This window comes from Diachasma alloeum, unplaced genomic scaffold (genome assembly GCF_001412515.2).
Source record: "Diachasma alloeum isolate Michigan unplaced genomic scaffold, Dall2.0 Dall_scaffold_00317, whole genome shotgun sequence".
Lineage (NCBI taxonomy): Eukaryota > Metazoa > Arthropoda > Insecta > Hymenoptera > Braconidae > Diachasma > Diachasma alloeum.
In genome coordinates this window covers 53940-81346 of record NW_021680456.1, presented here as the reverse complement: position 1 = coordinate 81346, position 27407 = coordinate 53940, and the positions used below count along the sequence as shown (strand labels likewise).

Sequence of the window (27407 nt, the reverse complement as noted above, 5' to 3'; positions counted from 1 at the left end):
CTCTCTCTCTCTCTCTGTCTCTCTCTCTCTCTGTCTCTCTCTCTCTCTCTCTCTCTCTCTCGGGTATTTTTCCAGAAAAACGCATGAAAATGGCTACTCGGCATTTTTTATTTATTTTTTGTTTGAGAACAAATACAATTTTTCTTAAACCAATTTTTTTTTTTATTAAAAAGGCGCACTTGGACGGTTTTTTCCAAAAACAATTTTTTTTGTTGTTCCAAAACAAATTCGGATTCTGCGTCGAAAAATTTATCGAGTAGCATAAGTTTCACCCTCCCGCCGGAACCCTCGCTTATTTTGTCAGATCGTGTTTTTATTTCCTCGACTCAGAAGCTTGGAGTCAGAAATAGGAGCACACTGTGAAATAGAAACAGGGTCAAGCTTAGGATCAGAAATAGAGTCGCATTCAGGGTCAAAAATACGGATGTCTCCTGAATTTTAGTAGAGACCCTACTATATGGGGATCCCCTATATAAGCTTTTATATTAGCGTTCCCTAAATTTCAGCGTCGTGTGAATTTTGGTTTCCGCGTAATTTCAGTTTTTCCTGAATTCTAGCGTCCCCTGAATTTTCACCGTCCTTATTTTTATTATATAGAGATTATATAGAGATCAAGCGATATTCGATGAAATAACGATAAAAGCGGGAATTGGCATGAAAAAGAAAATATGGGAAACATTCTTCGGGGAACAATTTTCCGACAACAATGTTCTCGGAACGATTTTGAGGGGAACATTTATCCTAGAACCATTGTTCCAGATCCAGTCGAATGCTGATTATCAATCAACCCCCGAATGGGGAGAGTTGAAGTGTGAGTCGTCTTGCTAACTCAGTATTAGAGCACTCGCTGTGATAGTGAAAGATCGGGGGCTTCGATACCCACCCAAGTCAAAAGCCGAACACTTAGAATTTTTTCATTTCATGTAGGTCTTTTCAATTTTTAAAAAGTGCCGATTATGAGCCGAAGTCATGGAGATAGAACGAAAAAAAACTAATTACGCATAAAGTCATGGTCACCTACTGCCCGTAGGGCTTTGACGATATCCTCCTTCGATGTGGTCTCACCGAGATCATCCTGTGGCCACATACTGAGCACCTCCGCCTTCTCTCCGAGGCGACTGACGATAACTATAAGCGGAGGGGCTCTGTGTATCGTCTTGCTCAACATAAGCAGCATATTCCTGGTTGGCGTCCGGGGGATCGTGGCTGGTTGCGGTCCTTGTGGCATGTAATCAATACATTAGCTCTTGGCCTTGGGGCTAGATTCCAGAGAGTTTTCACCTGCTTCTTTTCCTTCTCGTTTTTGGGGGTGGTTGCAGAAGCGACTTTCTACTCGGCTTCTTTCCGCTTTCTTGTCCTCCATCAGTATCTATTCTGTGTTAACAGGTGGCTGAGTAAATGGCACAATCTGCTCAGCCAGCAGTTGCTGCTTCAACTCCTCCAAATCGTAGCCTCCAGTCCCGCACAAATTTGTCGATCTATTGCTCCGTACTTGTTCGCCACATTAGCGATTTTTCTTGCCCATGTCCGAGGCCTTCATCTCCGATTCCGTCATTGTCATTTCGAAGTTCATCCGTCGACGCGACAGCAGCCGTGTTGTCGTCACTTATGCTGCCTCAGCGGGCAGGTATTTCAACCGACCACGTGCTCCTTCTAAATTCTTGAGTCTTCTGAAAGTATTGCACACAGAGATCATTCTGGATTTTATCTCCTTCTTGATGTTCTGCTAGGGCTGGGCGCACTACTCTACGCTAAGTATGAGCGTTTCGAGACGTTCCAATGCTGGGAGCTGGTCCATCTCTTGAGTCTTTGACACTCCTCTACGAGTAGCATTTGAGGCCAACGCGATCCAGGCAACGTGGTCAATCTTATTGACATTATTATCTTTTTCAGATTTCCCGCCTCTCGGCAGAAATGATGCCATGTTGAATCGTTTCCCATGCAGTTAATGAATTTTCGGATGACGTGGACCAAGGCAATTTTTTTTCACCAATATCGACTCCAGGGGTTTCAGATTACATGCAACAATTACCCCAGTCAAAACCACATATCGGTATAGAATAAAAAAACAGAATCGGAGCAAAATAAAATGCATTCGGTAGGGAATTATCAATAATGATGTAATGAGTTTCCGAGACGTTAACTTTAGAGGGAACTGTTTTAAGAAATTAATCCTCTGACTCGCCATCTAATCCCCACTACCTATGGTGGCTCGACGTCCGGCGTAGAAGGGAGGAGTAGCCAGCGCCTGAACAGTTCCGTAGCACGAAAGAGGGTTAATTAATGGAGAATTTAATTCTCCGCCGAACTGCTCTTTTTTCATCCCGTAATCTCAATTAGGAGGGAAGAAGTGAATTTTTAATTCGCGAGCGAATGGTGAAAAGTCAGTGTGCGCTACGAAAAAATTATTTTTCTTACTGGCCCCCGAATTTCATGGCAGTTTTTATTTTTTTGTTACAGAGATTAAGGGATGGAAGGGGGTTAATTAATGGAGAATTTAATTCTCCGTCGAACTGCCGTTTTTTCATCCCTTAATCTCAATTAAGAGGGGAGAGGTGAATTTTGAATTACCGGGAGTCACTGTGCGCCACAAAACAATTATTTCTCTTACTGCGCTGTGATTTCCATGACAGTATCTTCCATTTTTTAGAGAGATTAAGGGATGAAAGAGGGTTAATTAATGGGTAATTTAGTTCTCCGTCCAACCGCCGTTTTTTCATCGCTTAATTTCAATTAGGAGGGAAGAGACAAATTTTTAATTCGCGGGCGAACGGTGAAAAGTCAGTCTGCGCCGAGAAGTAAATTAGTTTTCTCACTGGCCCATGAGTTTTGTCGTAGTTTGTATTTTTTTGTTACAGAGATTAAGGGATGCAACGGGAATCGATTGATGGAGAATTTAATTCTTCATCACACCGTCTGGGTTTCATTCTTTAATATTAATTAGCCAGCAAATGAATCACCTGAAAAACATTGAGAACATGTTGAGGACGAGGAGGGCATAAATTCCCCATCGAAATTATCCCTGTGACAGCGGGACTGCTATTACTGCCGAGTTACCGAAATTGCGAAGTCGGCCAGACACCGAAATCGACCGCGTCGCTTTCTCTGCCATGGGGTCGTACTAGCTTCACGCTGGGGTCGGCCAAACCCCCGGATCTGAGCCTCTACTTTAGTCTATCCTCTTTGTGGAGAAGCTTCACCTGCAAAATTTCGTAGCGGTGGCGCATGAACTAATTTTGAGGCCGTATTTGTGAATAAAGCAGGGCACGAGTCCGAGAGTGTCGATAACGGCGTAGAGTGAGCAGAATCGGAAGAATCGGCGGGCTGGGAATGCTGTGAGATGAAAGTTACAACGGCGTTCAAGGAAACGATATAGTTTTCAAGCGCCGAGTGGCCCCGCAATATTTGCGCTCAATTAAAAATTCCTTTTTCCTCTCCCAATTAAGATGGAGAGATGAAACCAATGGCATTCGATTGAGGATTAAATGCTCAATCGACCGACACCAGTTCCATCCCTCCATCCTCCACGGGGAAGTGGAAAACTCGCGTTGAAAGTCACGACGGCGCAGAAGAAAACGATACAGTTTTCAAGCGCTGAGAGGCTCAGCAACATTTGCACCCAATTAAAAATTAATTTCTCTTCTTCTAATGAAGATGGAGAGATGGAACGAACGCCAATCGATTGAGAATTGAATTCTCAATAAATGACAACAGTTTCATTCCTTCATCTCAATTAGGGGAGGGGGGGAGAAATGAATTTTTAAATCGGTGGAGCCCCTCCGGCCTCACTCGACGCCGGAGAACCGGCGCGCTTACTTCGCACTTTTGAAAATTCATTCCTCCGCTCCTAATTGAGATTAAGAAATGAAACCGCTGTCATTCAATGAGAATATAATTCTCGATCGATAGGCGTTGGTTTCATTCCTTCATCTCAATTAGGGAGGAGAATCTCTCCATCTTCATTAGGAGAAGAGAAATTAATTTTTAATTGGGTGCAAATATTGCGGAGCCTCTCAGAGCTTGGAAACTGTATCGTTTTCTTCTGAGCAGTCGTGACTTTCACCGCGAGTTTTCCACTCCCCCATGGAGGATGGAGGGATGGAACTGGTGTCAGTCGATTGAGTATTTAATCCTCAATCGAATGCCGCTGGTTTCATCTCTTCATCTTAATTGGGAGAGAAAAAATGAATTTTCAATTGAGCGCAAATATTGCGGGGCCACTCGGCGCTTGAAAACTATATCGTTTCCTTGAACTCCATTGTAACTTTCATCTCACAGCATTCCCAGCCCACCGATTCCTCCCTTGACGTGATTTCTATCCCCACTCTACCTCTGCTCACTTTACGCCGTTATCGACACTCTCGGACTCGTGCCCTGCCTTATTCACAGGTACGGCCGAAAAATTAGTTCATGCGCCCCCGCTACGAAATTTTGCGGCTGCAGCTTCTCCATAAGCACTGGCAATCTCTCCTATAATCTCTGTTGGCAGCATTATTAGCTTCCCGCGCAATCTCCCCCTCTTATTATGTTAATAGTGCTATACTGCATTGTGCTACTCATTGCGATCACTATGCTTGCTTATTAAGAGATATCAAAAATGATTGGATATACATTGGTGATGCCGTTATTCCAAAAATTTGATGGCCGCGGAACGCTAAAGATGTGTATATATTATTTTTGGAGAAAAAGAATGAAAATTCGAAGAAAAATTAATTTTGGTGAAACTGCAGAAACGTATTCTTTTCCTTCACAAGAATGCTATGTGTAATATATTTGGTTCATTTAACATAGATGATTTTGAGTTGCTGAATGTGGTGAACCTATGTTAGGTATATATACCAAAATTCTATTTGAAGAAAGTCGGGTTCAATCCTTAAGTCCCTAAGAAATACATATGTTGAAGCAATCGATGAAAGTTGGTGTATGTGTCTAAAATCTGACTCAGACCCTTCACGATTGGTAGACACCTGAGTACCTTTGGGGGAAACCAATCTGAGCAGTCATAAGTCTCCTTAAAATTTTTTTATGCGATTCAACCATTTGAAGACTATTATGGATGATTTTATTCCGACGTAATTCCAAATAAAATATAGAGAGCTAAAAAATTGAGGAGAAACTCTATTAACGGATAATTGTTTTAGTTAACCATATTATTTTGCAAAAGATTGTTATGCTTTGCCAAGTTGACGTTTTATTGCCTGATCCTATTTTCCAAAAAAATATCCTCACTTTTATTCACAAAAAAATACTTGAAATAAAAAATACGCCAAGCACGTCGTTCACAAATCATATTGACTAGAGGGACCTGATATCTCAAGTGAATGAATCCAGTAACATATATGAATGGAAAGGTCGCCATTGGAGATGCTAAATAACAAAACGCCCTCTACAAATAGCCGGCTTCAGAATACACATAGATGATACATACGCTCATATGTCCATGTGTGAGCAGACTTTTATATATCTGTGAGCACTCCTAAACTGGCCATCTTGAAAAAACTAGCGCCACCAACGGTAACTAGCGTCGCCAATTGCCAATTCGATTTTCAGAAAAAAGTCCACTTGGCGCGCCCGGTTTTTTGTGTATACTTCAGAAAATAAAAATTATGTGTAATTGAGTAGTTGATAGATGGGTGTCGAAGTTCATTTCTAGAAAGCAATAAACAAATTTCGGGGAAAATATTGTACAATCTCCGAAATTAAATCAAAGTTTGGTGACATAGTTACTTGAAAAACATTCGATTCTAGATTATCCCGATTCAACGGTCGATCGAGGAATCAACTGGAAATTATGTAAATCTTTAATACCATATTCAATTGAATCAATTGAGATTTTGAATACTCCGGTTGAATAATGTTGCAATCCACTGATGAAGTACTGAGGCGTTCTATCCTAATGAATTGATCGCTAACAATCGGTACTTTCCATCAAGGGCCACAGAGTGACACAGTGTTAACTAAGATATGTCTTTGATCAATCACAGTTCTCCTTTTTGGCACTGTGTTAGACAGTGCCCTATGATGGAAAGTGCCCAGTGTAATTGACTTACACCAAAACCGGGCGCGCCAAGTGGACTTTTTTCTGAAAATCGAATTGGCAATTGGCGACGCTAGTTACCGTTGGTGGCGCTAGTTTTTTCAAGATAGCCAGTTTAGGAGTGCTCACAGATATATAAAAGTCTGCTCACACATGGACATATGAGCGAATGTATCATCTATGTGTATTCTCAAGCCGGCAATTTGTAGAGGGCGTTTTGTTATTTAGCGTCTCCAATGGCGACCTTTCCATTCATATATGTTACTGGATTCATTCACTTGAGATATCAGGTCCCTTTAGTCAATATGATTTGTGAACGACGTGCTTGGCGTATTTTTTATTTCAAGTATTTTTTTGTGAATAAAAGTGAGGATATTTTTTTGAAAAATAGTTCCGTATTACGCGAGAATATGCAGAAGGCCCCAATAGCTTTCCAATGCTTACAACGGTCCTGACGCGACAGAATTGAAGGAATAGTCACGTGACCATTTCTCACTAATAGGTCGCATGGCGCGCTGTGATTGGCGTCCATCACACCAATATGGTTTCGTACGCTTTGCGAATCAGAGGGTTAGAAACTGCGAAATTGTAGTCCAGCGCGGTCCCTCTGGTGTTGCTGCACAAAACCGTCAGAGATACGAGAAAATTGCATAAAACTCAATTTGTAGGGAATAAGATTCTCTACCAAGAAATTCACGACGGTATCATTAATATCACCTTCCGGAAGCCAATGATGTCGATATTATTAATTATTTTGACGCTATACGCGTTGAAACTTTTAACACACAAACGCTCTTTCCCTGTAAACACAAGTGTTATATGCGGAGAAATTATTAGCGTCGGAGGACTATCTTTCTGATTGCGTAGAAAGAAAGCTAAAATTATTAAAATCTAAATATATTGGACGACGCAAAGTTTATACTCTTACATTTTCAAATAATAAATTACAGCTCGATTTTGACGGAAAATATTCAAGAGGAGAGAATCCCTTTCAGAAATAGGGTTACAGTTAGGAATATTCAAGAATCAAGAAATCTAGAGTTGTATTGACAATTCTATTCAATTTTCATTATAAATTTGAGAACTACAACAACATGAGTCTGCAATTTACAAAAGTTTATATGTAGTAAATTCGACATTTCTACCCCTAGAATTATCTGAAAAATCTAAATTTGTTTTTATATCACACAGTTTGTTACTCACAGTTCAGTCTGATTCTGACAATTATATGGTTTTGTTTGTAGATGCTTGGGTGAATCCGCAATTTCCTCACCAGCAATTAGTCGTGCTAAAGGCTCGTTAGAATACTTTAATAAATTGGGACAATTTAATTTTAAGAGTTTCTTTGAGACTGTCCACATGTCACAATAATCGAACTCCTTATATGTAGGAAAAGTCACCGCTCTCGATTAAAGGAATTTCATTCTCGGATAATTCCAATTATTCGTAGCCTACTATTAATTCGGCAACTATCCAGCGTAATTTTGACTCTGCGAATTATCGAATTTCGGAGGAAAGATTGATGAACCGGACCGATTAAGTGAACTATTTTCACCAGAATTGTTACTGCTCCGTCGAGGCTTCAAGACTAAATAATTTTTTATTTTTCTGTAATTTTTATATGATTTTGAGAGCTCTTAACTCGTGGGGTCTTCAACGAGTCTATTTTTAATTGGTGGAAAATGTCGTATGACATTTCCCACTTTTTAATCATCATTGGAGGAATTAGTTTACTCGGTTTTGGATATTTTTGGTTCATCATTTCTCAATCATTCCTCTATGTGTGAATTTTTATATTGAGAAACGGGGGTATGCTGATGAAGCATATCATCACTCTTGTTCTCAATTCCAACGTTTTTGGATTTATTGAGTTCAGGTGATGAAAATGCTCTCACAATTATTTGATTTATTATTTTAAATTATGTCTGTATATTATTTCCAGATTTTAATTAAATTTTCCTTATTTTTAAAATTCTGGACATCAGAGCCCCCACTTAAAATTAATTTTAGATTTTAATTTTAAAAATTTTTAAAATTTTAAAAATTCATTGTGAAGAGTAAAATGACTGGGTTCTGTTTCAAATTGGATAATAATTGTTCCGTGATGTGAACCTTCTCTTACAGATTAGGATCTCTTGGTATTGTAAATGCTTTGTTCTGATTTTTGCCGGAATTTCTATGCTTTTAGATCATCTTTCTTCGTTTTCTTACGTTTCTTAGGCGTTCAACTTTCATAATCTGAACTCAATCTAGGCTATCAGTTCCACATCTTTCATAATTACAGATTGTATTTTTAATGCATCAATTTTTGTCGGATTTTGAATCGAGGAGTTGATAGTCGGGATCCAAGATTGTCATATGTGTGATTATGTATAGTAATCGGAATAGGCCGTAGAATAAAATACAGATGACGGCATGAATGCTAGAAATCAATTCCTTGAACACAGTCAGATTCATTGCAATATCAGGTCAATTAAATTCAGATTATGAAAATTAAGTTTACCAATAAATTACAATAACTTGTTGCGGTTAAATGTTTCTATTCAAAATTTTTCATAAAAATATCTGCATTGGTATGGTATCAAATAATATTGCAGGGAAAATTGATAATTCCTAAGATCAATCAATTCCTGACTCAGTAAAATAATTGGATAGTAAAATAATTGGATAAATAGAAGCAAGTTCTTATTTCAATGAATAATAAAGTAATGCGTTACTCAGGCCCAGAAAAATATGGATACCCGATAAATGAAAAGTAAGAATCCGATTGACTACAGCGTCGTCTCCTGACATATGGAATAGAAATATTTTGTGGGATTTAGTACTTAAGGCATAAGTTAATAAAATAAGTTTTATTAATGATTTGGGTGAATAATTTTGTTTGGAAGTAGTGGTTGAAATTTGAAAAGAGTGGAATTTGACGGATTCTTCTATCATTTCTTCATTGGTCTACTTAACATTATCATTATGATTATTATTATTATTTTTGTATGAAAAAGAAGAAACTGATGGATTGTTCAATTAAGCCCGAATTGGGATAATCTTCAATGTAATATAAACATAACTAGAATTTTAAAGATTAGAATCTGAAATGAACCGTGAACGGAAGTTAATATGAAAAATTACATTCTGATCTCGTGCTTGATTGGCAGTCTGGTATTAATGATAGTATTAGATGCCGGGTCTGTGATATGTGGAATGGGCGAGCGATGAGCGAGATGTAAATGGATTTTTTACGGGAGGGCGAAATGTTCCAAAAATCACAACACGTGCACGTTGGTCAACCACAGTCAGTTTAATTAAAATAAAGTCAATATTTACACGTGTTCGTTTAATTCTGAATAACGAGATGTTCAAAACAAATAGCGCGGGTCACAATATTATTGAGCAGTTTACAGAATTATCAATGCAGAGCAATAATTCGCGGGACTCGAGAAGAACAATAGAATAATTCGCAGAATGCAAAGTACACTGTCCGATGGCCGAAATGCAAATGAGAGCGTTAAAGGACCGCAAGGTGCCAGGTGTCGATCATCGAGGGTCCGAACGTGCCCCAATTTCAAAGGGGGCGTTCAATGGACACCTGTTCATCAAGTAGCGCCTCAGGTGTCATAGGTGAGAGGCCACTGGTCATTTTAGGCGGTTGCGCAGGTCAGTTGTGCGAAGCCATGCAAGCATGGGAGAGGAGCGAGCGTGTGTGAGTATGCGTATGTGTTCATGTGTGTGAGGAATACTTCGGTGGAAAACCAAACATTCTCCCGCGCCGTCAGCAATCGCTGACACCTTTTTGCGCAGGTTTGTAACAAAAAAAAAGATTAATTGAGCTCAGCGCAATAAGTTTTCGAAGAGCAACATCACCGATTGAGCTCATCAGAGACGACCAACTGTGAGTACTGCCAGAATCATTGGAGTCATAAATTCCGTCCGGTTTCGGTAGACTCACGTCCAATCCGAGCCAGTTGCCAAGGCGAGGGTCGTAAATCCTCGTCATAACCCGGTCCGAAAATGGACTAACGATGAACCTAACGGAGTAGAACTGACTTCACATGTGACCATCCTAAGCAACGCTGGTCGCAAAAATCTTATTTATCGCTGGTCGAGACGGGCAGTAGAGCGAGCTTCGAGATGGGCCGTTGAAGAGTTGAACTAGGCGTCTTGATGGTGACCACCCTGGTGAGTCCATCTTTACCAGGATGAAGAGCGATGACGCGAGCGAGGGGCCACTTCGTCGCTGGGAACCTCTCGTCGGTGAGAAGGACTATAGAACCAATCTTGATGTCATGAGATGGGCGATACTACTTCGAGATGGACTGGAGATGCTGAAGATAGCTAGTGGACCACTGCTTCCAAAAACACTGGACCTTCTGCTGGATGAGCTGCCATTGAGACAATCGGAAGACGTTCAACTGTTCCAGAGAAGGTTCAGTCAGAGCTGTTAGAGCTTCACCGATCAGGAACTGTCCTGAGGTGAGGGTGCTGACTTCATCAACAATCCCAGAGAATGCTTCGAGCTTTCATGAATTGAGCACGGCTTCGATTTGTGCGACTAAAGTAGTGAGTTCCTCAAAAGTGAGCAGAGCATCGTCGATCGTTCTGTTGAGATGGAACTCCACCGACTTTGTCGCAGCTTCCCATTTACCTCCGAAGTGGGGAGTAACTGGAGGGTTAAAGGACCATCGTACTCCATCGTTAAGCAAGAGATTAGCGAGCTAATCAGACTCCTTGGACGCAATCGAGAAGAGCTTGTTCAATTCTTTACCGGCTCAGAGGAAGTTTGTTCCGCAACCGGAAACGACGATCCACAGCNCAGCCGGGAATCGAACCCGGGTCTCCCAGATACGCGCCGGGCACTCTTACCGACTAAGCTACCGGGAACCACAGAAATTCACTCTCAAATTCACCTCAAACACCGCCTAACCTCCTTTAGGCATTAAAGAATTCTAAGAGAATGGTACGACTTCGAGATGAACCGCGGACGTAGCCATACAAACGAAAATTGCGAGCCATCCCTTGCATGATTTATGACCACGTCCTTTCCATGAGCGGAGCGATACTGGTCCCGCGTAATCAACTCCAGTGTTGAGGAACGCGCGGTCAGGTGCGAGACGGGCAACGGGGAACTGACTCATTAACTGATGAGCCCTGATTCCTCGCTGTCTTGCACAAGAGATGTACTTGAGAATGAATGAACTTACTGATGCTCTCCTTCCGAGAATCTAGTAAGATCGTCTGAACTGGTTAAGAATGAGCTGCGTCCCTCTATAGAGAGTTCTGAGATGAGCTACGCTGATAATAAGCTGAGCAATCTGAAAGTCCCGAGGTATAATAACCTGATGCTTATTTTCCCAGTCAAGTTGAGAGAATTTGAGCCTTCCAACACAAAGAACTCCCTGGTGATCCAAAAAACGCTGTCAGATGAGTGAGCGGGTTCGATGGACTAAGTTTCTGGCCTCTAGACAGGGCTGTTAGCGGAGGGATGCGCGGACTGACTGATTTTTATCCAGAAGAATATCCGCCAGGGTTGAGCGATGTTCCCGACGATGAACTAGGAACTTTCCTGAGCTGAGCAATAAAACGGTCACAAATGGTTGTGGTCCGAAAGAGCTTGACAATGGACGTAAAACCATATGAGATCCTAGATCTGCGGATGCTGGCCTTTCACATAGAGCGCCACATAAGGTTTGTCTTCAAGGTCTGCTATTCCCTGAAAAGATCTTTCGAGCTGACCAAGACGATGAACCTTTCATAAACCACGAGGGACTTTACCATCAAAGCGTCTATCCCGTGAGCTCAGCTGCGGTTGGCCAAATATGAGTTCCCCCAAATCCGTCAGAGTCGCGAATTCCTTGGATGTCGGTAGACCCATGTTCGAAGTGAGTCAGATGACGACAACTGTGCTAGTTGTTGAGCAGAGCAGTACTGATCTAATGAAGTCTTGTGATCGCTGTTCAAAATGGGCAGTACGACTATTGGACAGTCAGTACCGGTTTGGTCAATGAGTGGAAATTTCTTCGCTGGACAGAGACTGTTCGCTGGGCAGAAGTTTCTTCGCTGGACAGAATACGACGGATTCATGATACTCCATTACGGTCCATTGAAGGTACCGGATGATACCAGATTTGAGGACAAGGTTCATGACTCCTCATCAACGTTTCTGATACCGTGAACACGTTGAGCATCAAAAATATTCAGGAGATGAGCGATGACGTCTCGTGACGCCTTATCAACGTAGTTCCAATTCTGAGCAGATCATGAGAGTCGATGAGAATCTAGTGAAACTAACTAGAACAAAAGAATCCAATATTACTCAGGGCAATTCAAGAAATTGAAGTTCAATGAGTTGACCAAGATATCACTCCGGATGAATAATATCGAAGATCAATCCCAGGTAGAGATGCAACTTTCTCTGAAGTTTGATCTCAATTGAGCTGCTGTTTGACTACTTGTCAACAGCCTACACAAGTTCAAAACTATGTTCTTGGCGTAGAGTTGATCTACCATAGAACCATTCGTTATCTTTCCAATACGAACACCTAACTATTGAGCTGATCCTTGGTTCACACAATGGGGTCGTATACGCTGATCGGCGCTGAACCATGGTTTCCCTTTGAGATGTGGCTTGTCTCCGGCTTATATTTTTATACGCTGGTCTGCTGAAAGTTACACTCAGAACTGACTTCACAAAGTTCAATTGAAGAGTTGAGTGACAACGGTCTATCGATGTATACTGAGCGAATTCTCAACGCAATGATTTCAATGTAGGTACAGTCAGGAGTCATGGAGGCGTAAATTCCATTGATCCCCAAAAGACTTACTCCCAAATTGAGCTCGGTTCGATAATGAGGGGCGTAAATCCTCATCAAGGTCCGACATGTCGTTCGAGGAATGACGAATTCGTAGAGCTATTCAACTATTGAGCAAGTGAGTGATTCATTTTCCAATATCTAAATAGAATATTGAACATCAAAATAAAATGAGAGGGAACAATGAGCGATCCATTTACCCTCCCCGCAAGTCAGTGCTGACATACTTTGCCAGGAGTTCGAGCAAGTCTGACGTCAAAATGTTGAGTGCATTTGAGGCATGGAGATTGCGTAAGTCAGAGGTCTAGAGATTGCGTGAGTCTGAGGCCTGGAGATTGAGTGAATCTGAAGTCAGAGGTCCGTTACTCCAGCTGATGCGAGGGGCTACAAGAGTTGCTGAGATGAGGCTTCAGGGAGGCCAAGCTCTGAGCACCACGTGCGATCGATGTACCTGAAGAGACGTCAGACGGGCCCACTTGAAGTAAAGGATGATCAACTTCACATGAGGCTCCAATCCTTGATTGAGTTCTCTGTCTGCTCGATGGTCGGAATGGAGACCTGAACACTGCTCGATCCAGAGGCGTTAGAGCTGGTCGATTCAGAGGAGTTAGCTTCGGTTGAGACGGACGCCTGAACGCCGATCGATTTGGACGCTTAAGTGCTCGAGGCAGAGGCCGCGACATTGGTTTCTTTGGACGTCTGAACGCTGGACAAATCAGAGAGCTGAACGGTGGTACCTGTGTGAGTATAAATCACGGCAGGTACGCTGGTCAATGGAGCACATGTATTCTGACGCTCACTTTCTGAATCGGCGAGAGGAGCTTTCTGAGACGCAGGACCACGTTGAGTTGGACGACGAGAGCCATCGAAATGCAACAAGCTATGATGCCTATCTTGGCAGCGATTGCATTTTCGGGTGGTTTGGCACACCCTAATACTGTGTTTCCCCGTACAGCAGTAACACAGGTAGAGCTGGTCGACGACTTCCTTCCTAACGATGGCTGTCGATTCCTGAACGCGTCACACGAGGCAATGTAATGATCCCCCTGGCAGAAGGAACAGGGGTATTGCACCTTCCTTGCCCCTTGTGATGCCTTAGAATTAGACTGTATTTTGAGAGCAGGGCTTACTGGGTGACCACTGTCCACTGAAGCATTATCAGTTGCTACGGACTGATCTAACTGAACGATATTTTCAGAGTGAGCACTCGCATTTGATGATGGTACACCCGCAGGCCTATCGTGCATCCTTAATTTACTTATCGTAGTCTCCATTGAATTATCTGGACTGCACTTGTCTAGGAGATGAGAGAGAAGGACTTTGGCCGACATAAATTGAGATAGAGTACGATCAAAGACTGCGAATTAAATATATTCGGAATTAGGCAGGTCCTTGATTTTAAAGCCCGAAGGGTTTGTCAGCATCTCTTCATGAGTGATCTCTAATTTTCGAGTAGAGCTCGCTTTTCACGAAAGGCAATGATACATTGCATCGTGAGATGGTCCTTCAGGAGATCCCCACTTCAATTCTCAATGAAGTTAGCGCGTGTCCTCTGGAAGGCAAGTATGGCATCGAGAAACGACATGTTCACTCAGAGAACTACGTCGAACAAACGAAATAAATGATGTGCAATGAGGAAAAAAAACAAATCACGCAGGTCCAGATTAAAAAAATAAACTTTTCCGATTAACAAAAAAGCAGCTCAAAATCAATGGAAACTGAAAACGCTGGTCCCATGATCCAAAAAGGAAGGTCTCAAAAATAATAAAATTTTGAAAATAATTCAAAAAAATTTCGAAATCCCAAAAAATAAATAAATCGCCGACGCAGGTCCATTAGTTCGCAGATACGAGAAATCCAAAAAATCGCATTAAAGGAGAAATAAAAAAAGTAAACTTTCCTTTTGAGAACGCTGATCAATTCAAATTTCCCGCCTGGTCGGTATCGCAGGTCCTTGACGGGGCGCGAAAAGATCCGGATGAGCACCGCTTGCAACCGAACTCCATTTCCCGCCAACTCGATGTCGAGCGGTCGCCGTTGAGCACCACTGCTGAGACACACTGTCCGTATTCAACTCCCGTTCAGATCACTCAAAAAAACCGAATAACCGAAAAATATTCCACAAATCCGGCTCGAAGGACCAAAATGTTTGATGCCGGGTCTGAGATGTCTGGAGTGGGCGAGCGATGAGCGAGATATACACTCAGTGGTGGCTGAGCACCACTGCTGAGGCACACTGTCCGTATTTAACTCCCGTTCAGATCACTCACAAAAACCGAAAAACCGAAAAATATTCGACAGATCCGGCTCCAAGGACCAAAATGTTCGATGGCGGGTCTGAGATCTCTGGAGTGAGCGAGCGATGAGCGAAATATAAAGGGATTCTTTACGGGAGCGCGAGAAGGTCCAAAAATCACAACACGTGCACGTTGGTCAAACACAGTCAATTTAATTAAAATAAAGTCAATATTTACACGTGTTCGTTTAATTATGATTAATGAGATGTTCAAAACAAATAGCGCGGGTCACAATATTATTCAGCAGTTCACAGAATTATCAACGTAGAGCAATAATACGCGGGACTCGAGAGGGAAAATAGAGCAATTCGCAAAATGCAAAGTACACTGTCCGATGGCCGAAATGCAAATGAGAGCGATTAAAGGACCGCAAGGTGGCAGATGTCGATCATCGACGGTCCGAACGTGCTGCAATTTAAATGGGGGCGTTCACTGGACAACTGTCCATCAAGGGGCGCCTCAGGTGTCATAGATGAGAGGCCTCTGGTCATTTTAGGCGGTTGCGTAGGTCAGTTGTGCGAAGCCATGCAAGCATGCGAGAGGAGCGAGCGTGCGTGAATGTGCGCATGTGTGCATGGGTATGAGGAATACTTCGGTGGAAACTCGAACAGATAGTAAATAATCCAGATGTGGCAAAATAACACAGAGTTTTATGAGAAAATGAATTTTTCGAGGTTAGGGCAAAGATTAGAATGTGAAAAGACAATCTACAGAAAAGATCAGAAAGAGAAGATGGATAAAAAAAATATGACGTGAGCCACAAACGAACTATTATTTCGAAATTGATGTAATGCGTCCCGAATATTCTATATCGTCCTATACGAGACAAACATCATCCTATCCTTGTACCTCACGAAATCTCTGGACAATTCTCGAACCTTCCATAACAAAAGGTATTTAAACCCGCACGCTCCAGACCAAATATATCAGTCGAACTCAGTCCGATTTTATAACCCAATGTAAACATACCTAACGTGCTAAATACAAACGACTTTATTCTACTAAATCACGAGTTATTATTCGTCAATATACACCTAACCGCCACAAAAAAAATCCATGCCTAATATGAAAATTATCATGAGTCTCGAACTTTTGTGACAGATAATTTCTATTTTTGGGTACCCCGAATGTACAGGATGCCCTAGTCAAATGCGAAACTATTGTTTGAGGAAATGATTGTTGAGAAAATTTGATGGATCAATTTGTCACTCTCGTCAAAGTTCAAGTTCATGGAAACGGAAAAAAAGTCAATAATGAATTAGTATATTGTGCATCAAGGGGAAGGTTTTGAATTGATATGAAAATTTATTTGACACTAGAGATTTAGTAATCACTATTGAGCATTAATAAAATTGCCAAGTGTTTCGTGGCGTAAATTAATGATTGATCCAGTAGTCATGTAATCTGGACATTAAATAAATGAGGAATTGAATGATCGCTTGGATAAAGCTGGAGGAATCACTCAATTTTGAATCCCGATTGAGCATCGATGGAATAATGTTATTGTCCTCAAGTTTGATTAATGTTTGAGTGAATATAACGATACAATCTCAAAATTTTTAGGTATTATGGACAATCGAATCAGTTATTTGCAAAAGTTGAACACGTTTTTTTCGAGTGAAGAGGTTTTGTTTGTTTGTTTTTATTTTTTTAAGGAGAATTCAATTTTCATCACAAATGTTATGATGGTCGAGAATCTATGATGCTACGAGCAAAGTAATTATCAAAGTGGTCTTGCTGCCATCCCGGTGTTATGCCCCAAAATAATGTCAATAAATTAAGTAATAATTTATTTACAAAAGTGAAGAAGGTGAACAATGAATTGAGTTCAACTTGCTTCACTTATTATTTTACTAATTCAGCGATCATGTGCAACACTGCTGACAAATGTCATAACATGACCCGCTTAATTATTATATAAACTGAACTCACGAGAATTCGGGAGTTCAGTCGTCAACGTAAATCAAGCATAATACTTATTTTGTATCATTGTTGAAAAATTCCTCATATTTATCTCTTCAGGATAACTGTGAGTTAGTTTGAATAAATAAATACCTCTAATTCTACCGAGTAATATACCGGATTCCAGTATTTACCCACTGCAGGGATATTTATCTCCAACTAGCAGAACCTAGGGATTCATCCCTAACATTTTTGGTGGCAGCGGTGCGTCTTCGAAGGCAGGGCCTGATCAACTCTTGCCGACGACTACAGTAGGGTACGAGAATAATTCGGTTAACTTTGGAGAGTTAGAGGTTCATTATCATCCCCTGGAGTGTATTTTCATCGGGGGAGAGAGAAGATCATCCTAAGATAGACCAGCAGAAGGAGATTCTAATCGTACTGAGCGACGTTTTGGATTCAGAAAGCTATCAACTCCTAGGATAGACAAGAAGAAGAGGATTCCAATAGTACGGAGAGGTCTGACTTTGTCCTCAATTTAAAAGGTCAGACTTGGTTCTCTTTTAAAGGGGAAGGGGAACCTGAGCAGCTGATAAGTATTCAATAATTATTCAACTGTATTGAGAATTATTTTTGGGACTTGCTACAAAAATAGTCATGGCTGCATACACGCGGATTCGAGGAGAATTTGTGGCGGCCAGGAATTTTTGTCGTCGGAGTGGAAATAATTCCGCAAAATTTCCGCTGCAATCTGCGGTCTCTCAGGTCATTGGAAGTACTGTAGAACATCAGAGGAAATCAGCAGAGACCCCATCAATGAAAGGATCCACGCCTCTCTAAGGAGCACCACCTTCTAGTAGCAGTCGAGACACCTACCAAGGGTCGTTACGTTGATGACATCAAACTACAAGACAAAGCAGCTCAACTCGCCAACAGTCAGCAAGAGAGTGAGGTCATCAGATGTAACCGAGATCAACGATTCATTGGGTTGAATCATGCCAGTTGCCATTCAAGAGAAAATTCTCAAGAATCCAGAGAGGCTCGAACGCAGAAAAGGCTATCAACGAGCCCGCATCAACAGTGATGAGACCATCACCAGAATAAGCGATAGGTCAGGTGTCAATGCCGCCCGGGACCTGTCCTCACAACTAGAGAACTCCAACAAACGATCTGCACATTCAGCAAATTCAACAATAGGGCGTCATCCACAGACTCAACGTACTTCAAAGGAATTTATGACTTCTCTGAACCAACTCAAATGATCTACTCACCAGAGCTACTCACCAGATATCAGACGATGGCTAAATTACTAGCCGTAACAGCAACAATCAACAGAGCAATCGACAGATTCAGAAGGCAGTCAATGCCCCCGGGACCTGCCCTGACGACAAGAGAACTCAACGAAGCGAGATTATCTTGGGTAAAGAGAACACAATATCAATACTTTGCTCCAGCTCTTCGAGTACTTCACAGAAATCACCAACCACCGAGAAATCATCAACTAAATAAGCTGACACCAACACTCGAAAATGAAGGGATCATGAGACTTGGGGGACGCCTCAAGAACTCACAGCTAAATCCAGATGAAATTTACCCAATCATCTTGCCTCGCCAGTCACACCTCACTACATTAGTAATCGAAGAAGCTCACCGCAAGACCCTCCACGGAGGGACTCAACTCACCTTGGCCTGCTTGGCACGTCAAAGGTATTGGATAATCGGTGGCAGAGGTACAGTGGAAGCGTACATTCAACGCTGTGCCATCTGCACCGGACACCGAGGAAGACAGGCCCATCAACAAATGGGTCAACTACCAGTAACGAGAATCTCACCAGCAAGAGCATTTCTCCATACGGGGGTGGACTATGCAGGACCATTCGCCATCCTCAAATGGAGACCAACAAATGCACAACCAGTGTCAGTGCACATTGCAGTTCTCGTGTGCTTCACCACATCAGCAGTTCACCTAGAGCTAGTTACCAGACGAACATCAGAACAACCTCGAGACGATGATGCAGAAGCTCAACAGGACTAGAATCACCATTAATTCATCATCCCTGATGATGTATTGCCCCCGGGGTGTTTGAAATGCAGCGAAATCTCCATATTGTTCACCGTCGACTACCTCGGCCATCTCCGAAAATCTCCGTGACCCTTCGGGTCAACGGGCACAGGTCAGCGCGGCAGCCGGTAGAGAAAAACGTAAAGTAGCGTTCCGAAAATCAGCGAGTTCATATCGAGTAGTCGTTCAAGTTGTGTTACGGTATCGTTTCAGAAATGATATAATCGAGTCAAGCTAATAGCATTCAACCTTTAATACTTTCGTTCAGTACATCACCATAATAGTGTTACGTCATGATTTCACAGACTTACCTTCGATAAATCCGAAAATATGAGTATTGAATTCACCTGTTTTAGCCTATCCGTTAAGATAATAGATGGGAATGGTGAGTGCTTTTTAGGTAATCCAGCAATAAAAGAAAGACAGATTTTTGTTTAACGTGGATTTTCAACTTTAATCCAATAAATTTTTCCTCTGATTTCACACGTTCTGATAACAATGGGTATTTAATGATTCAAATTGATTGAATCATTCCATTCAAATATCTATTTTCATTCATTATCAAATGTCTTTGAATTATTTTTGAATCAAAATTTGATTAATAAAAAAAACAAGACAAAAAAAATATTAATAATTAAATATGCGTCCTCTCATCTGTTTTCTGAGTTTAACGTCAGAATGATGAACAAATTTAATCATTGAGAACTTGACTCTAACCTTGAATGAGATTTTACAAAAAAAAATTAAATTGATTGTTTAATAATCAATAATTATTGTAAATTTTTACGTCTTCTAAATTTTAAAGAATTCAAAGTACTAGTGAGGGAAAGAATTTTCTTTCACACGGAGTAATAATTATAAAAGATTTCAATTCCAAAATGGAATGACTCATTCAAGCACAATGATTCTAATTAATAAAAATGGCTCTTGGAATTTATCTGGACGACAAAAGAATAGACATTTGTAACGCAGATTCTAATGAATTATTTATCTCCGGTGTGTGTAAAAAGCCATATTGGATTATAGATTTGGAAATAAATAAGTATAGTCAGGTTAGTAAACAATTCCAGACGAATGCAACTAGACGAGTTATAGCTAATATGGTAGGAGGTGAGACAGAGATAAGAAAATTGGTCTGGGTTGTTGGTCGCTCGCTTCGCTCGCTCCCATTACGGGTGGGTTGTAATTCGACTGGGTTTTTGGTCACTCGCTGCGCTCGCTCCCATTGTGGGAGGGATGGAGTGGGTGGGTTTGAGTGGGTGTGACCTATTACGGGTCGAACCAATAACTTCCCGACAGATTCCCATTTGTCTGTTTATTAAAACAAAAAACTTAATTTTCGAAATTTTCATCTTGATAACTAGAAAACGGTAGAGACTATTTTACTCAGCATTCAATTTAAATTGAATCACATATAGTTGCATCGATCAGATGAGCATCGGATCAATCAGATGAGCAACAGATTCCATCGTTTTTCTATGTAAAATTAGTGAATTTTCGAGGAAAAACTCATTTTTGTTCATTTTTTTTCACATGTCTTATGCGAATCACTAACAAACCGCTGAATCGATAATTCTCCTAATCGAATTACTACTAAGTTCCATGAACAGATGAACACGCATCGATTGAAAAAAAGAAAAAACGCCCCAAAAAAAAGAAACGCAATTTTTGAAAATTCTATCCAAGTTAATGACCAACTGCGGAGGCAATCTTCATCATGGATATTCAGTCAGTCTCGAATGATTTGGAAATCCAATTGTTGATATAAGAAAAGAAAAAAAAAGAAACAAGTGGATATAATTCTGACAATTTCTTGAAATATTTTTCTTAAATTGTCCTCGACATTATTTTGTGAAATAATGAAAAAAGATAAAAATGAAACCACTATAAAAAAAACTCTTCAAAAAATTCGAATCCAAAAATTAATTTTTCTATAACTTCAAAACCGTTGAGACGATTTCACTGGAATTTGACTCAAGCCTTAGTCATATCGAGCTGCATCGACAATGACGGCAAAAACTTAGTCCCATCGTTCTTTTAGGAGGAATAATGAAATTTGTGAAAAAACGTAATTTTTCGACGTTTTTTCACTAGTTTTATCGGAAAATCTGAAGAACTGCTGAGACGATGTTGTTCAAAATGTAATCAGTTCTAAGTGACATGAGAACACATCGATTGCATGGAAAAAAATTTCAATCGAATCATTCGTTTCAAAGAAATCGTTGACCAAAATATTGGTCACATACGCGAACACACACACATACATACATACACCCAGCCAAAAACGTCATAGAATTTTTCCAGGGGTCATGAAACATGGAAATATGATGAAATATCCACATTCGATTTTCGGGGTCATTACAATAACTTCCTCCCTACGGGTCGGGAAGTTAAAAATAATTGAAGTACAATCAGGAATCTCTCTGAATATAATAATAATAACTACGACGGAAGGTCTGTTCATTTGAATTTGGGGTTAAATATATATAATATAATCATTATCAGACATTGAACATGACTGAATTCAATCCGAATAAATCGATGCTAATGTCTCTAAGTAGTGGAAAAGAAAAGAATTCTTTTGATTCGGAAATCCACAAAAAAAAACAATGGAAATAATAATTATCAATTTAAATTGACTCACGGTAGCTATGATTAAATTTTAGGATATATATATAGAAATTCGATGAATTTGAAAATGGCCCTCAGATAGTGTTCCAGGTGAATGCCCTCAGAGTTATCCTTCGTAAAGCCTCTAGTCAATAGCCTCTGGTCAATAGCCTCTAGTCAATAGCCTTTAGTCAATAGCCTTGGACTTCATCCTTGATGAAATACAAGATGATAGCCTTGATTCTTTGATCTTCGAAATCATCTTCGGATGATGCTCTTTATAAGATGATGATAACTTGAAGGGGTAAGATTTGTTAAATAAAGAAACCGGAAGGAATGGAATTTTGTTCCACGGAAATGTTCCAAATAAAAATCAATACTTGAATACTTGAAGGTAATCGAACCTTATCCACAAAAAGTTTTCTTTTTATGATGACATCGGAATGGCAAAGTTATTTATAAAGTGAAATCAAAATAATAAAAAAAAATTGATTGGCAAAAATTCGGAATATGAACTTTCTAAAGTTGAAATCAAAATTCTAAAATTTATTTGAAATATAAATTCCCAAATTTTTTTTCTTAAACACGAGAAATCTAATAATTTATGAAACTAAATGCGGAAATTTTGGAAAATATTCCCGAAATTAGAACAGGAAAATAATGAATTTAACGGAATTGTAATTGTGAAAAATTTGGAAAATATTCCCGAAATTAGAACAGGAAAATGGTGAATTTAATGGAATTTTAATTGTGGAAAATTTGGAAAATATTCCCGAAATAAATACGAGAAATTAGATTGTAATTTATAAAATTTAAATGTAAGAATTTCGGAGTTCGTTTCCGAAATTAAATATGGAAAATTTTAATTGATTAATGAATTTTTTTTAATTGCGGAAAAATTGAAAAATGTTCCCGATTTAAAATGTGAAAAATCGAATTTAATCACAAAAATTAATTATGGAATTTTCGAAAAAACACTTGCGAAAATAAAATGTGAAAAATCACAAAATTTAATTATGTAATTTTCGGAAAACACCGACGAGAATAAAATGTGAAAAATCACAAAATTTAATTATGTAATTTTCGGAAAACACTCGCGAGAAATGAATGTCAAAAATCGAATTCAATAACAAAATTAATTATGGAATTTTTCGGAAAACACTCGCGATTATGAAATTTTAAAATTTGGATTTTACCTTTCCCTTTGTTGGATTTAGCTATCCCTTGGATTTTTCCACTTATTCCTTTTTGCTCCTTCGATGAATTTAGCTATCCTTTGGATTTTTCCACTTATTCCTTTTTGCTCCTTAGACTTTTGGATCTGTTCTTTTCCGGGGCGGAATCACGATACGACTGACTGACTGATTAACTGACTGCATGGGCGATGCCCCTTTTGCGTCGTCGATTATTATTTCGTGTATATCAATACATTCACGAATTTTGAATTGTATGGGGGTGGGGAATAAGGTGTGGATGAGTACTCAGTGCACGCTTTAGAGAGAGGGGGTAGGTTGGCTGAGGAGATACGCGCACTAATCTCTATATTACTGGATAGCCGATCCCTATGGCAGCCAGTGAGTTTATTAGAGAGGTACGCAGCGCCTCCGGATAGTGGAGATCATATAGAGTATAAATAAATAAATGAATAAATAAATAAATCTCCGGATAGTAGAGATCAATATAGAGATCAGTAGACACGCGTCTTATTAGGGGAGGGGAAAAATTGGCGTAGCCAGCGTGCTCGCGGTCGGCGGTAAGAGGGGCGCGGAGAAGAGGGAATATGTAAGATGCGTAGTTAGGTGTAAAGAGTGAGGTGAGGGGATGGAAGTATTGGACAATGGTGGGACTGTTACGAGGTGGACTGCCTCGCAACAGCAACCCGAAACCAGGGCGATAAGGCCCTCGGCAACGCGCGTTCATACCACCCGTATTAAATAGGGGTAAAACGGAAAATGTATACGATAACAATAACCAGGGACCGAAGTTTGGACAATCTCGATGTATTTTTGAATTCAGGACAGATGATGCAAATATTTCATCACCGTTATTCAGATATTTCAATTTTTTCAATAATTTTAGTCATTTTCTCACCTTTTCATGAAATGTTAATAATTACAATAGAATCTTAGGAACTTGGTAGTAGGGGAGATTTAATTGGGGGAAGGGGGAGTGTCATAAGGCTCACAAGGATAAAAAAAAGGACACACAAAGTTCGCTGGGGCTGTTTGACTCACAAAGGGATCACAAGAAATCACGAGGGTCTCAATCGGTCACGAGGACCGCGAGCGATCACGAGGGTCTTAAGGAGTCTTAAGGGTAAAAAAAAGCAATCACGCAGGTCGCTAGGAATCACGAGCGTCACGAGGGTAAAAAAGATGAATCACGAGGATCACTAGGAATCACGAGGGTGAAAAATAGGAATCACGAGGGTCGCTAGGGATCACGAGGATCACAAGGGTAAAAAAAATGAATCACGAAGGCCGCTAGGGATTACGAGGGTCACAAGGGATCGCAAGAGATCACGAGGGGAGTGTCCCAAAATAATGTCACAAAGGCGCTTTTGGTTATTCAAAGAAAAATTGTGATGTACCGAGTGGTTACCATTTCATGGACAATTCGTTCTCACAACAGCGCCATGGCGCAGTCGTTAAAGGTATCCACTCGAATGCTGGAGATCCCAGTTCGATTCCCGCTGTATTTTTTTCAATTTTTTTTCTTTAAATATTGCTGTATGACGCGACAAATGTTTGAAGTTAATTCATTATATCATATATGTAGGTGAAAATGGGGCTCGCGAGGGTAACATATAGGAGTCGAATGTACGGATCACGAAAATTATATTGTAAAGTAATCCGACATTTTTCTATTTTAATTACTCATTCTATATTTTTCACTACAATGTAATCAATTATATTAGAATTTACCACTTTTCTTTCTCTTTTCTTTTTCTTTCAACTCTGATTGTAAAACCGTTATTAATTTCCTAGTTTTTCAAATCTGAGAATGAACGCAAAATATCGCTTGTGTAAGAATCGATTATTCATTCGCTCAATTCTGCTTTTAACCGGTAATATTCGGTGTTGACATTCACACAACCGCACTGAAAAATCAAAACAATGAGAACCAAAATAAAATACGAGCTAAGTTGGCTCACTCAGTCTCTGACAAAAGGCAATCGGACATCAACGAGTGATTCCGTGTTTCTGCAGTGTGTTAGAGGTTTTTTTATACTTTTCAATTGAAAATTTGATATGGAGATCGAAGTGGACCAGGACAGGGATTCAGGACGTGCACCTTCCGGTGTTCCAGCATCGAAAAAAAGGAAAGTATTTCAAGAATCATGGAAAAATGAACCTGAATTTTCTGGGTGGTTGAAAAGAGCTGACGGGAATCCAAACAGTGCGTTTTGTTGTGTTGCGAGAAACTGATTGCCGCCGGAAAATCTGAATTGCATAAACATGCAGGGACTGAAAAGCATAAAGAAAATGCTTTAAAGCCCAATCCCCTCCGCGGGAATGAAAAAATTAGTGATGAAGGTAGTGTTCTTGAGGGGAATTCCAGTAGTGTTGTGGCAAAGCATAAAAAAGCTGTTAAAATCGCGGAAATTCTCTTGTCCAATTGCGTTGCAGAGCACAACGTCCCCATATCTTTCGTGGATCATTTTCTTCCTGTGCTAAAAAGATCATTTCCGGATAGTAAAATCGTGCAAGATTATTCTTTGGGGCGTACAAAGTGCACGAGCATTATTGAGAATATTTTGGGGAAGGTCGCAAACGAAAATCTTGTGAAAGTTTTGAGGGTTAATAAATTTTCAATTCTTGTTGATGAAACCACGGATATTTCAAAGAAAAAAGTTCTTTGTGTTCTCGCGCGATATGTGTCGCCTGAAAACGGTCAGGTTCAGACAGAATTTTTAGATCTCATCGAACTGGATCCAACAGATTGCTCAGCAGAAAAAATCTATAATTCTTTCAAAAAATCTTTACGCGAAAAACAAATTCCAATGCAGAATATCGTGGGCTTGGCTTGTGATAAAGCGAGTGTTATGGTTGGTGTCAAAAATTCCTTCGCGCAGAGATTGAAATTAGAAGTTCCCAATCTTATCCTAATGAATTGCATTTGTCATTCATCCGCGATCGTAGCTTCAAACGCCTGCAGTAAGTTGCCCAATGAGCCGGAAGAATTAATTCGAGGTACATCGATGTATCTCTCGAATAGTCCAAAGCAGTGCGCGATATTAGAGAAATATCAAGAATTCTTTGGCGAGGAAAAATTGAAAATTTTGAGTTTGTCAAACACACGATGGTTGTGTTTGCATCAGTGTGTCACGCGAATTCTCGTAAAACCTGAATGCATCAATCTGGTTCGAAATTTCCCAGCGACTATTGCTGAATAATTTCGTCTCAGATGTTTACAGTTCTATATAACTGCGACTTCTGAGATGAAATCGCGTTTGCCGACTAATTAATATTAAGGGATGAAACAAAGACTGTTCAATGGGAACAGGGACATGTTCAATGGGGACTGTGGGAATTAAATTCCCCATCCATCAACCTCCGTTTCATCCCTTAATCTCTGCAATAAAAAAATTAATATTGCGACGAAAGTCACGGCGCTAGAAGAAACCCAATGTTTTCTCAGCGCAGAGCGACTTCCCATTAATTCGCCCGCTAATTAAAAAATCGTCTCTCCCCTCCTAATCAACATTAAGGAATGAAACTCATGCTGTTCGATGGAGAATTAAATTCCCCATCCCTCAACCCCCGTTTCATTCTTTAATCTCTGCAATGAAAAAATAAAAACTGCGACGAAAGTCGCGGCGCNGCTTCCCCATTAATTCGCCCGCTAATTAAAAAATCGTCTCTTCTCTCCTAATTAAGATTAAGGAATGAAACTAATGCTGTTCGATAGAAGTTTTCATTCTTTAATCTCTGCAATGAAAAAATGAAAACTGCGACGAAAGTCGCGGCGCTATGAAAAACTCAATGGTTTCTCGGCGCAGAGTGCTTTCCCATTAATTCGCCCGCTAATTAAAAAATCGTCTCTTCTCTCCTAATTAAGATTAAGGAATAAAACTAATGCTGTTCGATAGAAGTTTAAATTCCCCATCGTTCAACCCTCATTTCATTCCTTAATCTCTGTAATGAAAAAATAAAAACTGCGACAAAAGTGGCGGCGCTATGAAGAACCTAATGGTTTCTCGGCGCAGTGACTCCCGACAACTCGCCCGCTAATTAAAAAATCGTATCTCTGCTCCTAATTAACATTAAGGAATGAAACCAATGCTGTTCGATGGAGAATTAAATTCCCCATCCTTCAACCCCCGTTTCATTCCTTAATCTCTGTAATAAAAAAATAAAAACTGCGACGAAAGTCGCGGCGCTATGAAAAACTCAATGGTTTCTCGGCGCAGAGTGCTTTCCCATTAATTCGCCCGCTAATTAAAAAATCGTCTCTTCTCTCCTAATTAAGATTAAGGAATAAAACTAATGCTGTTCGATAGAAGTTTAAATTCCCCATCGTTCAACCCTCATTTCATTCCTTAATCTCTGTAATGAAAAAATAAAAACTGCGACAAAAGTGGCGGCGCTATGAAGAACCTAATGGTTTCTCGGCGCAGTGACTCCCGACAACTCGCCCGCTAATTAAACAATCATATCTCTGGTCCTAATTAACATTAAGAAATGAAACGAATG

General features: G+C 40.2%; 1 protein-coding gene across 1 annotated transcript in view; it reads left to right on the top strand.

Moving 5' to 3' along the window:
* LOC107040103 overlaps positions 1-27407 on the top strand; it is a 567783-nt gene that overhangs the window by 500518 nt on the left and 39858 nt on the right. The gene's annotated exons all lie outside the window — the stretch shown is intronic.